At 35.9% G+C, this 12,538-nt stretch overlaps 1 long non-coding RNA gene across 2 annotated transcripts in view; it reads left to right on the forward strand.

Annotated features, from left to right (window-relative positions):
• Positions 1-6,787: 6,787 nt before the first annotated feature.
• LOC101718132 (uncharacterized) overlaps positions 6,788-12,538 on the forward strand; it is a 30,158-nt gene continuing 24,407 nt past the window's right edge. Inside the window, exon 1 of one of the 2 annotated variants that reach the window (XR_002392976.2) lies at positions 6,788-7,102. This is a non-coding gene — a long non-coding RNA (uncharacterized LOC101718132). Of the gene's footprint in view, positions 7,103-9,174; positions 9,471-12,538 lie in introns of those variants that run through there. The other variant, XR_015440942.1, reaches the window with a different exon arrangement.

Genomic DNA, 12,538 nt, shown 5'->3' on the forward strand with positions numbered 1-12,538 from the left:
TGATTACATTCTTCGTGTGGAGTACATAACACACGGGGTCCATGTACATAACGCATCTTGATTCTTTTCTTCATCCCTTTCTTTCCCCACCTCCTCCTTCCATCTCTTGATCCCTGCCCATTTGAAAAAATATCTATCTCCCTTCTTCCTATTATCTATTTTTTTATTTTGCTCTTCATGTATATTTTGGGTTTCCATATAAGAGAAATCATGCAGTATTTAAGTTTGGGTATCTGATTTATTTTACTTAACATTATGGTCTCAAAGTGCATCCACTTTCCTACAAGTGACTCAAATTTATCCTAAGAAGTACAAACTGCCAAGAAATACATGAAAAATGTTCAACATTCCTGGCCATTAGAGAGATGCAAATTATGACATCACTGAGATTCCACCTTACTTCAGAATGAATGTCTATTATCAAGAAATCAAATAATAATAAATGCTGCCCAGACTGCAAGGAAAAAACGAGCCCTCTGCATTGTTGGTGGGAGAGTAAACTGGTACAGCCACTATGAAAATCAATATGAAGATTCCTGAAAAACCAAAAATAGAAATTCTATTTGACCAAGCTATTCCCCTTCTAGATATCTTCCCCAAAGGTTAATAATGTCATATTACAGTGGTACATGCATCCCATGTTTACAGCAACACAATTCATAATAGCTAAATCTTGGAAGCAGCCTATATGTTCACTAGCAGATAAATTGATAAAGAAAATGTGATATTTATATACCTTTCTGTTATATTTTCTGGAGCAGTGAAGACATAATGCAATCTATGCCAGACCAGGCAAAGACAGAGTGGGATATGAATGTGATAGATTACCTGGATGTCTGATTTTAAAAATGAAAATAAGAGTTATTTTCATCTTCATACAAATAAATGTACTTTTATACAGAGAATATGGAATCCAGGGAATAAGTCCACCAAGAGCAAGCTTTAACCCTGCTACTGTAGATGAGAAGAAAAGGAAGGGAGATTCTAGCCTAAGAAAAGTCTCAAGGTGGAGGAAGGCAAAGGGTGCCACTACACGAAAAGGATAGAGTCATCCTCCTGAGTGCCTGTGGGTCATAGGAAGGTGTATTGAACTCACCTACCCAGGAAGAGAAGCAGTCCCACCAATAGATTCCAATGGCTGCAGGTTCCTGGTGTTTCTGTTATTTACAAGGAGTGGTATGGATGCACGGGCCTAACTGGTTGTAGTTACAGACATTTTTTTTTTTTACAGAATTTAGAAACTTGACTGTCCACACATCAATAATTTACTCGTCTTTTTAAATTTTATTGCTAAAACTAATCCCATGGCTATATTTCAAACATAACATTTAGTGCTATATTTAAGTGGTGTTTAAAACTTTGTTATAAAAGGTAGGCTTTAACTTCAGGCTTCCAGATTTTGACTAATTTAGAAGGCAATTTATGTATTAAGAAAGAAGTGAAATTTGCATGGAGTGAGACATGAGCATCCAGAAAGCAAGGATCTCAAAGGCCACTACCAACATAGCAGGAGTATCTCCAAGAGAAGTGAAAAGAGACACACCTTTTCTTCAGGTCTCCTCTATCAGCAACTGTGTAGAAGTCTCACATTTGATCTTAACCTGATCCTATTAGAAATCTCCCTGGTTTTGTATTTTTAGGTTTTTGGAAGATGGTCAGGGATATCTGCTGCTGTTCCAGGATGTGAAAGTGTGTGAAATGATGACTCCTTCAGAGATCTGATGTAGACCATTCCCACTTGCTTTATGTGCTTCACATTAACAAGGTCATGTCCAAACATACACACCCACTCTTTCTCTTTCTTATGTTTGGTTCATTTACTATGTTTGTTATAGTTCTTGTTGCCCTTATTTATTTTGTTTAAAAATATCAGTGAATCCTAAGCTATTCTAAAGATAACTTTCTACCACCCTGAATGTTTAACTACAGTTACATTTAATTGGCACTGGTAGGCAGTTCATCAGGGGAGTTGCAGTGTGACTATTCAGGAAATGTCTGGCTGCCATAGTGCTGGTGGGCTTCTTCCTCTAAAGTCTCACCAGATCACTTGTGGAAACATTTTGTGCCACATGTTGATAATGTGTCCAGTTCAATCAATCAATCAATCAGTGAATATTTATGTTATTATGTTAAAGGTTGTTCTATCACTACTGCTGACTTGACTCTTCCCTCTCTATTGGCCAATGTACTCATTGTGAATGGTGTTTGGGCAAAGGTCAAGATGATCCTTGTTTGACCATAGTGGTTGTATACTGTTGATTCTGGGCGCTTCTAAATGTTAGAACCAGTTAATCCTCCAAAAAATAGTTATTGAGTACTTACTGTATTTTCAGTAAGCATAGTTCTCCTAGTCTGGCAAAATCTCAAAAACTAGAATCTTTCCCTGCCTTTCACATTCCATTGCTCTTCCAATAGTTTATAAATAACCAGAATTTGTATAAAATTATATAGTTAACAAGATATATTTGTTCTTGACCCAACAGAAAATGTTACACAGAGATGTTTTCCTTCTTCTACAGCTGAAGAACCAGGAGATTGGAGTTTGTCCAAAGTCACAGCCAATAAAGTGACTTTCGCTAGAACATTTATCTTTGCCATATTTAAAACTCTGTAATAATTCCTTGGATTTTGAAATAGAATTAATAATGAGATGAGTAAAATAGTTTTAACCAAAAAAATTTAATATCAGATCTAACGAAGTGATTTTGTCTCATTCTAAAGCAGAGCTAAGAACCTGGTGCATTTCCAAACCTCTCCCTCATATCCATCGAGGCATGATTCAGATCTTTGAAGTCTTCCACAGTTGCCTGACCTCACAGGAGTTCTCCTGGCACAAGCATATCTTGGGCCTGATTTAATCTTCATTTCTCAGAGCCACACTTCTCAGAAGCTGTGTGTACAGCTGTATCCAAGTGTAACGACCATTTCTTCACCTCCCTAGGTCTCCAATTCACTCCAATGTGGCTGCTGGCCCCGTCATTCAATCAAACATCTTGTAGTAAGGTCATGCTGACCTTCCTGTCACTGAAGTAAAAAATACATTTTATTCTCTTTATCTTTAAATTCTTGCTATTCTTAAGAATTCTTTCTTTTCCTGGTCACTAATCGCAATCCTGTCTTCTATATCTGATATTCTGTCCTCAGATTGGCTCATTCTGCTATGTAAACTTTCAATAGAGTTTTTAATCTCCTGGATATCTGTTTGCATCTGTTTTATGGATTCCATTTTTTTCCTATGCTGGGATTCCATCATGTTCCTCAGCTCCTCTATTTTTTTTTTATGTGTGTCTACTCTAGAGTTATTAATCATGTCTTTCTCTATGACACAATCTCTGTTGTTATCTGAGAAATTACACATGATTTTATTTTTCTAGATCCTCTTTGGTTTCCATTTCAGGGAGTCCAGGTGGTTGAGTTTCAGATTGTACCATCTTGTTGCCCCTTGGAGTTGCCTTTGGTGATCTGGAAGTCTAGTTTTAAATCTTGTTTAGGTGTCTTCTCATTTCAACCAATGCAGTCTGCTATGCCTTTATTGAGGTGACTCTTTGCTCTCCCAGTGGGCTTCAATTCTCAACAAGCCTTAGAGAGGCCTCCCTCTGCTGCTCACCACTGTTCCAATACCTGGGTTCAAAATGATGGCCTTCTGGATCCCCTCGCTGGGCTATTGTCCAGGTAGGCTTCTGGCTGGTGTCTGCACACACTTATTGATGGTATCTGGGCAGACCTCTAGCTGGAGCCTGCATGCCTGCACAGATGTTTTCCAGGCAGGCCTTTGGCTGGGGCATGCACACCCAAGCTGCTGGTGTCTGGGTGGGGCCCTGGCTGGGGCCTATTCCTCTTTATCTTTAAATTCTTAAGAGCCAGAAAAATATAGTGGTATACAAAGCACAAAACTCCACAGTCAGACTGCCTTGGTGAGGTGGATCTTGAGTGTCTCCCAAGAGACATTGTGTTAAAATCTTCATGTCTAACTTGAAAGTATTGGGAAGGGGTAGAACCTTTAAGAGATGGGACCACTGGGCAGTTTTCAGTCATGAAGTTATGCCTTTAAGGACCTTAGTCTCTTCCTCTTTCTACCTGTCTTCATGTCCCAGCCGTGAGATGAGGAGTTTTGTTAGAAGACTAATGGTCTTCTTGCCATGATCAGCTGTCTTGCTACAGGCCCCAAAGCAAAAAGACCAAGTGATCATGGACTGAAACTGCTTGAAATGTGAGACAAAATGCAAAATAAACTTTTTCTCTTATTAAGTTGATTGTCTCAAATTTTTTTTACAGTAATGGAAAGCTAACTAAAAGATTTAGTTTATTAGCTGTGAGTCTCAAGGAAAGTACTTAAACTCTGTACCCAAGCTGTGCTCCATCCTTAAAATAGAGATAATAATATCTATAGATTCTACATGATACTATAGATGAGAGGTTACAATGAGTTAATATGTATAAAGATCTGAGAAAATATGCATATGAACTCTCATAGATGTTGGTTGTTAGTATTTATTATTTCTTAAGCTGGTTGACATGCTATGGTTTAGATTTGAAATGTCTCCCAAAAGTTCATGTGTTAAAGACTTGATCCCCAAGGCAGTAGTGTTCAGAAATGAGGCCCTTGAAGGTGATTAGATCATGAGAGAGCTACCGTTATCAATAAATTAATCCATTGATGGATTCATAATATAACAAGCTACTGAAAAGTAGTAGAAACTTAGAGGGTAATGCTTATTTGGAGGAAGTAGATCCTTGTGTGCATGCTTTTGAAGGCTATATTTTGTCCCCAGACCTTTACATTCTCTCTCTTTCCTTGCCTCACTTCTGTGTCTCTGTATCTCTTGAATATTTTTTTAGCCTGACAAATGTTTAAATTTTTCAAGCTTCATTTGCACAGTTTATTTTTTATTAGTTTTCTATTCCTCAACAATCTCAACAAAATTCACATATTAGAATATCAAGCTCATTGAAATGTATCTTTCTATCACAGACATTTGTTATGAATTCTTGATTGACATACTGAGCTCTCTTCTTCACATCTCCACTTGGATGTCTTCCATACAGCTAAAACTCAATCTTTCTGCCTAAGCTGATTACTTTCTGGTATTCCTCATTGGAATAACCAAATTCAAATTTGTATTGAAACTGTAGAACCAGGAATTATCCAAATTATTTCTGTTACTTCACTCCTGATGTCCCATATGAGTCTTGAAAATTAGACCTTTCAGATTATCTTGTTCACTTAATTCTTCACATCTAGTCAATGTCCCCCTAGTTTTCACCTGAACTATTGCAACAGCTTTCTGTTATTATTTATATTGAGATGTCTTCCCAAAGCATCATGTACTCATGGGGGTGTGATACGTATCAGTAAATTAGTGCACTGATGAGCTTATAGCTAAATGTGATATTAGAAGGGAAAGCCTGGATGGAGGAGGTGGATTACAGGGAGTGTAGCCTGGAAAGATCTATCCCCTTCCTCCCTTGATCATTTTCTCTCTGCTTCCCCCTGCCATGTCATGAGCTCTTTCTCTTCTGCCCTCTCAGCCGTGCTGCCTTGCCTTGGAACTAGTCAACTATGGACTGAAACCTCTATGAACTGTGAGCTGAAATAAACCTTTCCTCTTTTAAGTTGTGAGTATTGGGTATTGTGTCTCAGCAATGAGAGGAGTAGCTAAGACACTTTCAAAGGACTCTCTTCTTGTCACCCTGACTTCTGTCTATTCATTTTCCACATTTAAGCAAACACAGAGATCCTATCAGTACCTGCTTAAATCATCTTGATGCCTTTCTTATACTCTTATATAAGAAAGTCAAACTATCCACTAGAATGAACTCCCAAAACCTACATATGTCAACTTTAAATTATCCTACACTTCTTTTCCCTTGTTTAATTACGACAGTTAATGACCTTTGTATTTTATTTAAAAGTTTCTTGCTCCCTTTCATTTGTGGGGATTTTGCATATACTGATTCTTCTGCTATAAAACTCTAAGTCTAGCTCTGTCTCTATGGCATAATGCCTGGAACAGCATGCACCTCTTCTTAAAGCACGATAGCTACAGAAACACATATATGCTAATTACAGCGGAGTAGTTGCTAACTGTGCTTAAATCCTGGCGTATTTGAATAGATGTGGTCACAGAAACTGGTCAAATGAATTAGAGATTTGTTAGAGAATGTTTAACAATTTGCATGACTGACACACAACAGAAAGAATAAGGCATTTCAATTCACTGTGTTTTCTAGGATTGTTGAAACTGCAACTCCTGGGTCCTCTCTACTCATAGGGAGTATTACGTGACCCAAATACAAGAAAATAATTTTACTTATTAGCGAAATCTTGTTTTCACTCTAATGTATAGCCAATATTTGAATTTTTTCTCCCCCTGAAAAGAGGCTGTTTTAAATTATGGTGACTATACTTAGACCCTACTAATAATACCCAAACCACAAAGAGAACAAGCTGGGAATCACATTGTCTTCAGAATGGCCAGAAATATTGTAAACTTCAGCCTTTTGATGACTTCAAAGCTGAATATCAATGTGGTTGCTTTTACTAAAAATCACAGAAAAGTACAGGCCTTTCTTATTCTGCAACCCCTTCCTAGTGCTTAATAATAAAGTAAATTGTTTTATGGTCTTGGTGTCCAAATGTCAAAAATTCTAAAATTACTACACAAACAAAACAGGATTATTTCACTTGAAAGTTTTTCCTATTAGTATTATACAATCTATTAAAAAGAAAAAAAAAAAAAAACCTCTGGACAGTTCATTTGAATGGCCACAAGAGAGCAGTAAGAAATTAAAGCTTAGAAGGATGACTCACAATCATACTCTGTGTGTGTTTTTTGCTATTAGGAAGAATTGAAAGTCAAACCTACTCATATTTATTCTTAGACTTAACAATATAGTTTAGAATTTTTTTAAACCTTTTCCTTGTTTTTAAAAAATTTTTTTTGCAAAGGACAATGTAGATAACATCAGTACTGAACACGACCTTCAATTAGGGCTTGTAGCAATGCAAGCTCATGTGTGAAGAAGAAAGTGCCCAGAGGCAAGGAACATTTTGAGAGTTCATCTGGCCCATCCTTATGGATAATACAAACCAGACTAAAAGGTATGTAACCCCTTTACAAAGTCACATGGGAGAAATTTCTAGCATCTCTAGAGTATGACAAATACTTAAAAATGTTAACTATTAGGAAATTTTTATCATGTCTAATCCTACTCTTTCCAAAGAAGTGAAGATATTTTCATATGGAAATCAGTGCTAATAATTGGCATTCTCCAACCTATAAAATCTAAATGGTAGCTGAAACATAAATAATACAAAGTCTATAAAATAATGATAATTTGAGACTAGATGAAACTTCTTAACCTAAAGTCCATGGACCTTAGAAGGTTTATAAACTCCATAAAATGGCATGAATATTTTCATATATATGTATTTATATATCTATGTATATTAATATATAATTATATGTACAGTTTTTCTATTGAGTGGATGAACCAACCTCATTAGATTCTTAACAAGGTTCATAACCTTAATATCCAAGAACTAGTGGTCTAGGTGGTAGGAGTGTGGCTTTAGTCCTACTCTTTCATATTATAATTTAGTTACTGTTTTAAACAATATCTAAGGTACCTTGGGTCTTTCTTTGAAGTACACTCCTATTTTTTACCTGTCCCTGCTCTTTAGTGGCCATACGACTTTTGTCATTATACGTTTGGAATCTTGGATACCATGAATTGTAGAAATGAATGTGAAAATCATGAATATTCCAAATGACTAGCCATAGCCATAACAGGTGAGATGCTATTAAAAATAAGTCTGAAAAAACAAGAAAAATAAGTCTGAAAAAATATGAATTGCCTGTAGCAAACTAACATCTTTAATAATAAAAAATACTCAAAAATAATCCTGGTCAATATTCATATAAAATTGTTCATGTTAAGCAGTAAGCAAAGCAAATTAAGTTGACGTATTTTATATTACTAGAAAGTCCAAATTTTAAAAAGGCTCATAGCATCTAGAGTTAAAAAGAAAGAAAAGCCACTCACAAACACTAAGGCATTTGTGGGAACTTTCCAGAGGGAAGTTTTGAAGTACATCTCAAAATCCTTAAAACTGTGACTTTCCCTTAACCTGACAATTTCACTGATAGGAATTAACCCTATGGAAACAATCATACAAGTAAATGCATAAGTTCTAATAGTAAAAGTAGTCAGGTAAAAGGAACATATGTGTTCTCTAGAAGGAGAACTGATAAAAATAAATTAAGGTATAGAAATACAAATAGACTTTTATTAAAGGCACTAAAATAATATAAATACCTATTTGTTGGCTTTGAAAGATCTTGGCACATTTTAGTTTAAAATAAGTTTGAAAACATTATATATGTATGATTCTACTTAGGAAGATACATAGAAAACGGCCAGGATAATACAGATCAAAACAGCAATTACGTCTGGGTAATAGTCTTGCAGATCTTATTAAAAGCTTTCTGTAGAACCTGAGTATATTTTTTGTTTGTTTGGTTTAGTTTTTAACAATTAGCATATGTCACTTTCAAAACAGTAAATATAGAAAAAATATTTCTATGTTGGAAAAAAAATCCTTAGATAATCTTAAAATTTAGTTTGGTGAATTTGTGAGAAGTTACAAGTTTAAACTTCATATAGCAAGTCAAAATGAAAACATGAATTGATAAAATACAGTCTGTAGAATTAATATTTTCTTAATAATACAAAAGAAAAATACATAACAACAAGCTACCATGGTAGGTGCAGATTGTATCTACATGCGAATAGTACAATTAGATGAATTTTTAAAAATCTACTCAAATAGATTTTAGACTTTGTTATGGAAAAATTCATTTTTACCTCTTTCATCCATGAACAAGACACTGACCTGGCATTTAACATATTTCATTTTTTTCTAGGTGTTTCAAATGTCCATAAATGGTCACTTAGATTTGATTTTCTTGCCTATAATTAATATAATAAGATACCTCTCAAAAGGGCCTTTACTAAATGTGACCTCTGTGGAGCTGAAGATAGCTTACATAATGATAAAAATCATTATATATAAAAACTCTGATTACTACAGATTTGGGAAAGAACATTATGTTTCTTAACACATGTTATGGCTTGTGCCTAGATGGCCCCTCAAATTCTCATGCAATCATAGGTGGGACTTATTCAGAGGTGGCTGGATCTAAAGTGTGTGATTGACTCATGATGCAATACTTTCTGGGATTAAGGGTATGTGATTACTAAATTTGTCCACTGATTTGTTTGGCACCCACCCCAAACCCAGCAGCCTAGATAGGATATAAAAGGGGCAGAAAGAAACTGCTAAGGTCCCTTGCTTTCTTGCTTTGCTACCTTCTACCTGCCATGAACTGCTTTTCCTCTACAATGCCTGTCTGCCATGCCATCCTGAGTTGGAGTCAGATGATTATGAACTGAAACATCCACAAACTGTGAGCTAAATAAGCCTTTCTTCCCTTAACTTGTGGGTGTTGGGTATTTTTGTCTCAGCAACAAGAAAATAACAAAGACAGTATAATATATTGACAGTTATTTATTTTTCAATGGGTCTGAACCATCTCTATAATTTCTAAGGTGATCAGCTACCAAATATCTCCTATGAACTTAGCTAGTATTATATTAGACCTTAAAACAGCATTGCAATTTAAGATATTAAACAGGGTTTCAATACTTTGCCCATGAATGATGAAGTTGAAGATGGGAAAGTAGCTCATGTACCATACAGCACATGCAGGCCCTGACTTTTTTTTTCTTTTTTTAATAATAGAAGAAACTCTTTTCTCTAATGGCTCATATGTTGGGGCCCATTTTCTTCCTAACTAAACCATTCCAGATGGTTAAAAAATATGCTATTTACCTCTTGCTTATACTTGTAAGAAATGAAATTTGGGCTGTGATAGTAAGGACAAGGCAAAGCAATCCACTGGGCCAATTCAGAGCCTCCTGCACTTACTGGTTAGGGTCAGAACCACCTTGAGGTTGTTGTCCATTTTTTTGTGCTTTTTGATTTCTCATTTGTGGAATTAGAGGCATACTCCTTGTACCCTTATTACTACTCTATTGCAACTTTACCCCTCCCCTTAAGGATGTATCGTATTCTTCCCAGAACAATAAATAATGGTGTTACCAAGATGTGAGGAAAGAAAAGGAAATAAATCCCACTGTTATATCCATCAAAACTAAAAATTTGGCCTTTAGCAGCTAATCAAATTTTATTTGATAGCCAGAGGCTTTAAGTATTCTCAACTGTGTGGCTCACAGAATGGCCTGGAAATAGGAAATGAAGGTTTGGGTTACATAAAAGAGAGATCATTACTATAAAAGATGAGTAAATGCCCTAGTCATTTCCAGTCTTCCTTCTGGTTCACTTTGAGAAAGAATTACTTCACTTTGCATTGGTCTTTGCTTTCTTCATCATAAAGATTTGTTGGACTTCTGGAGGATCTCTCAAGTCTCTCTCCCATATCTCAAGTCTCCAATTCCCTAATATCAAGCTCTACTCCCTGGCCCTTTCTTTGATTTAAACAATTTGATAAAAAAGAAGAAGAGAGTAAGTTTGAACTTTAAGAAAATCCAAGGGAAGCCAAAAAGACCAAACACATTCAGCCAGAAAATAGGGAGCCAGTAAAGATGCAGGAGATGAGCAGGGAGGGGCTGCGGACAGTGGGTGTGGGATGAGAAACATGAGGTACTTCCTCTAGATGAGTCACCTAACATTAATTCCATCTGCGGAAGGGGGTGTAAGAACACTTCCTTAAAAAATTTTATGCAAGCAGTTACAGTAATATGTAAAAATTCTTTGAAAGACATCTAGATGAAAACTGTCAGTACTATTTTTAACTCTTGCATGGCTTTTACATTTTGGGAATATGGAAAAGTGACTTGCTGACACTGAAATGGGGAAAGTGGTATAACTCATTTTTTTCTTTTTATGTTAAGAAACTTGGCTTTTTATCAGAGTTAATAAATTATATGGCAAGTATGGAATTATTCAACTCATTGAAAATAAAATACCAGATTCTACATTTTTAACATTGACTAAGCACCTAGCATATTTTGTGTTCTCCTTCTAGGCACTAATAAAACCAAATAAATGTAGGGCCGTACCAAGAACTAAGGCAAATACAGAAACTAGTGTTTACAACTAATGGACCTTGAGTTAATTGTGAGACTCTGGAACCAATCTTGAGCTTTTTCTGGCTAATCAAAAACTTAGGCAAACTCAGTAATTTGGCTTTCATCCACCCACTGCATGTGTATGCCACACAAGCTATGGTCCACCATGAATAAGATAAAATCCTTTTCCTTAGGTAGCACACATTCTTATACAAAGAGACAAAAAATACACAAGTAAGCTGATAAACCAACTAGATAATATTAAAAAGTAGTGAGTGCTGTGAAAGAAATACAGTAATGTACAATGGTGAAGAATCCCTCGGCTTTTCTTTAGATGAAGTGGCCTGGGCAAAAGGGATAACAGGATGGACCAGCTGAGACTTAAAAGATGAATGAGAAATAAGTAATATGACATAGCAGAAGAAGAGTCTTCCAAGAAGAGGAAATAATCAGCTCAAAGGTTGCAAGACAGGGCCAAGAAGAGCCATTATACATGCAATATAGTGTGAAACAAGGAGAATGGTGAGAATTGAGGTTAGAAAAATGGTGTGGCCCAGATCATGTCAGGCTTTGGCTGTCACTGAAAAGAGACTGAATATTGATTAGAGTGTAGTGAAAAGCCATTGGAGAATTCCAACAGGAGATATGAGCTACCTCATTTATACTCATTTTGTTAAAAAAAAATCTCAAGCTTTTCTGTGGGAAAATAATAGAATAAAATAAGGCAGATGAGTTAGGAAGTTACCATACAAGCCAGGGGAGCAAAGATAGTGGGTAGTATTGAAGCATTTTGCACTCTATCTAGAAGTCTTTGACAGTATTCCTTTGAAACATAATCCTATTGTCTCACAAACTGAACTTATTGGTGACAAAATTAAAGCATCAAATAGATGAGTCACAGCTCCACACTAGAAAAACATTCTTATTCTTAGAACTTTTCATCATAATTCTCTTCTCCAACTTAATTAATTAATACCATAATTTGAAATGCAGATGACACACTATCTTCACTCCCTTCTCCACAACCCCCTAGGATTGTCAATCACCCCAACCATTGCAGAAAACAAAAAGCGAAGTAGGAACACTAGATTGTTCATGTTAACACAAGAAATGAGAGGAAGAACTGCTAGCAGAACACAGGTACTATGCCTGGATTTCAATAAAGTTGTAATCAGAACCACATTGCTCTATAACAGGAAATCTGGGCTTCTAAGGACTGTGAAGTGGAGATTTACCAACTGACTTAATCATGCAAAGAAAATGTCAAATGGTAATAACAGATTTTTGTACTCTTGTTTGCTTGAAGAGCAGAGGTTGGAGCCTCTACCCTGCACAATCACAAAACACACAATTATCCAGGCTCCATGTTTCAGTAAAGCATTTT

This window comes from Heterocephalus glaber, unplaced genomic scaffold, assembly GCF_053883595.1.
Source record: "Heterocephalus glaber isolate CG9 unplaced genomic scaffold, H.glaber_assembly_v1.0 deba00001504, whole genome shotgun sequence".
Taxonomy (NCBI): Eukaryota; Metazoa; Chordata; class Mammalia; order Rodentia; family Bathyergidae; genus Heterocephalus; species Heterocephalus glaber.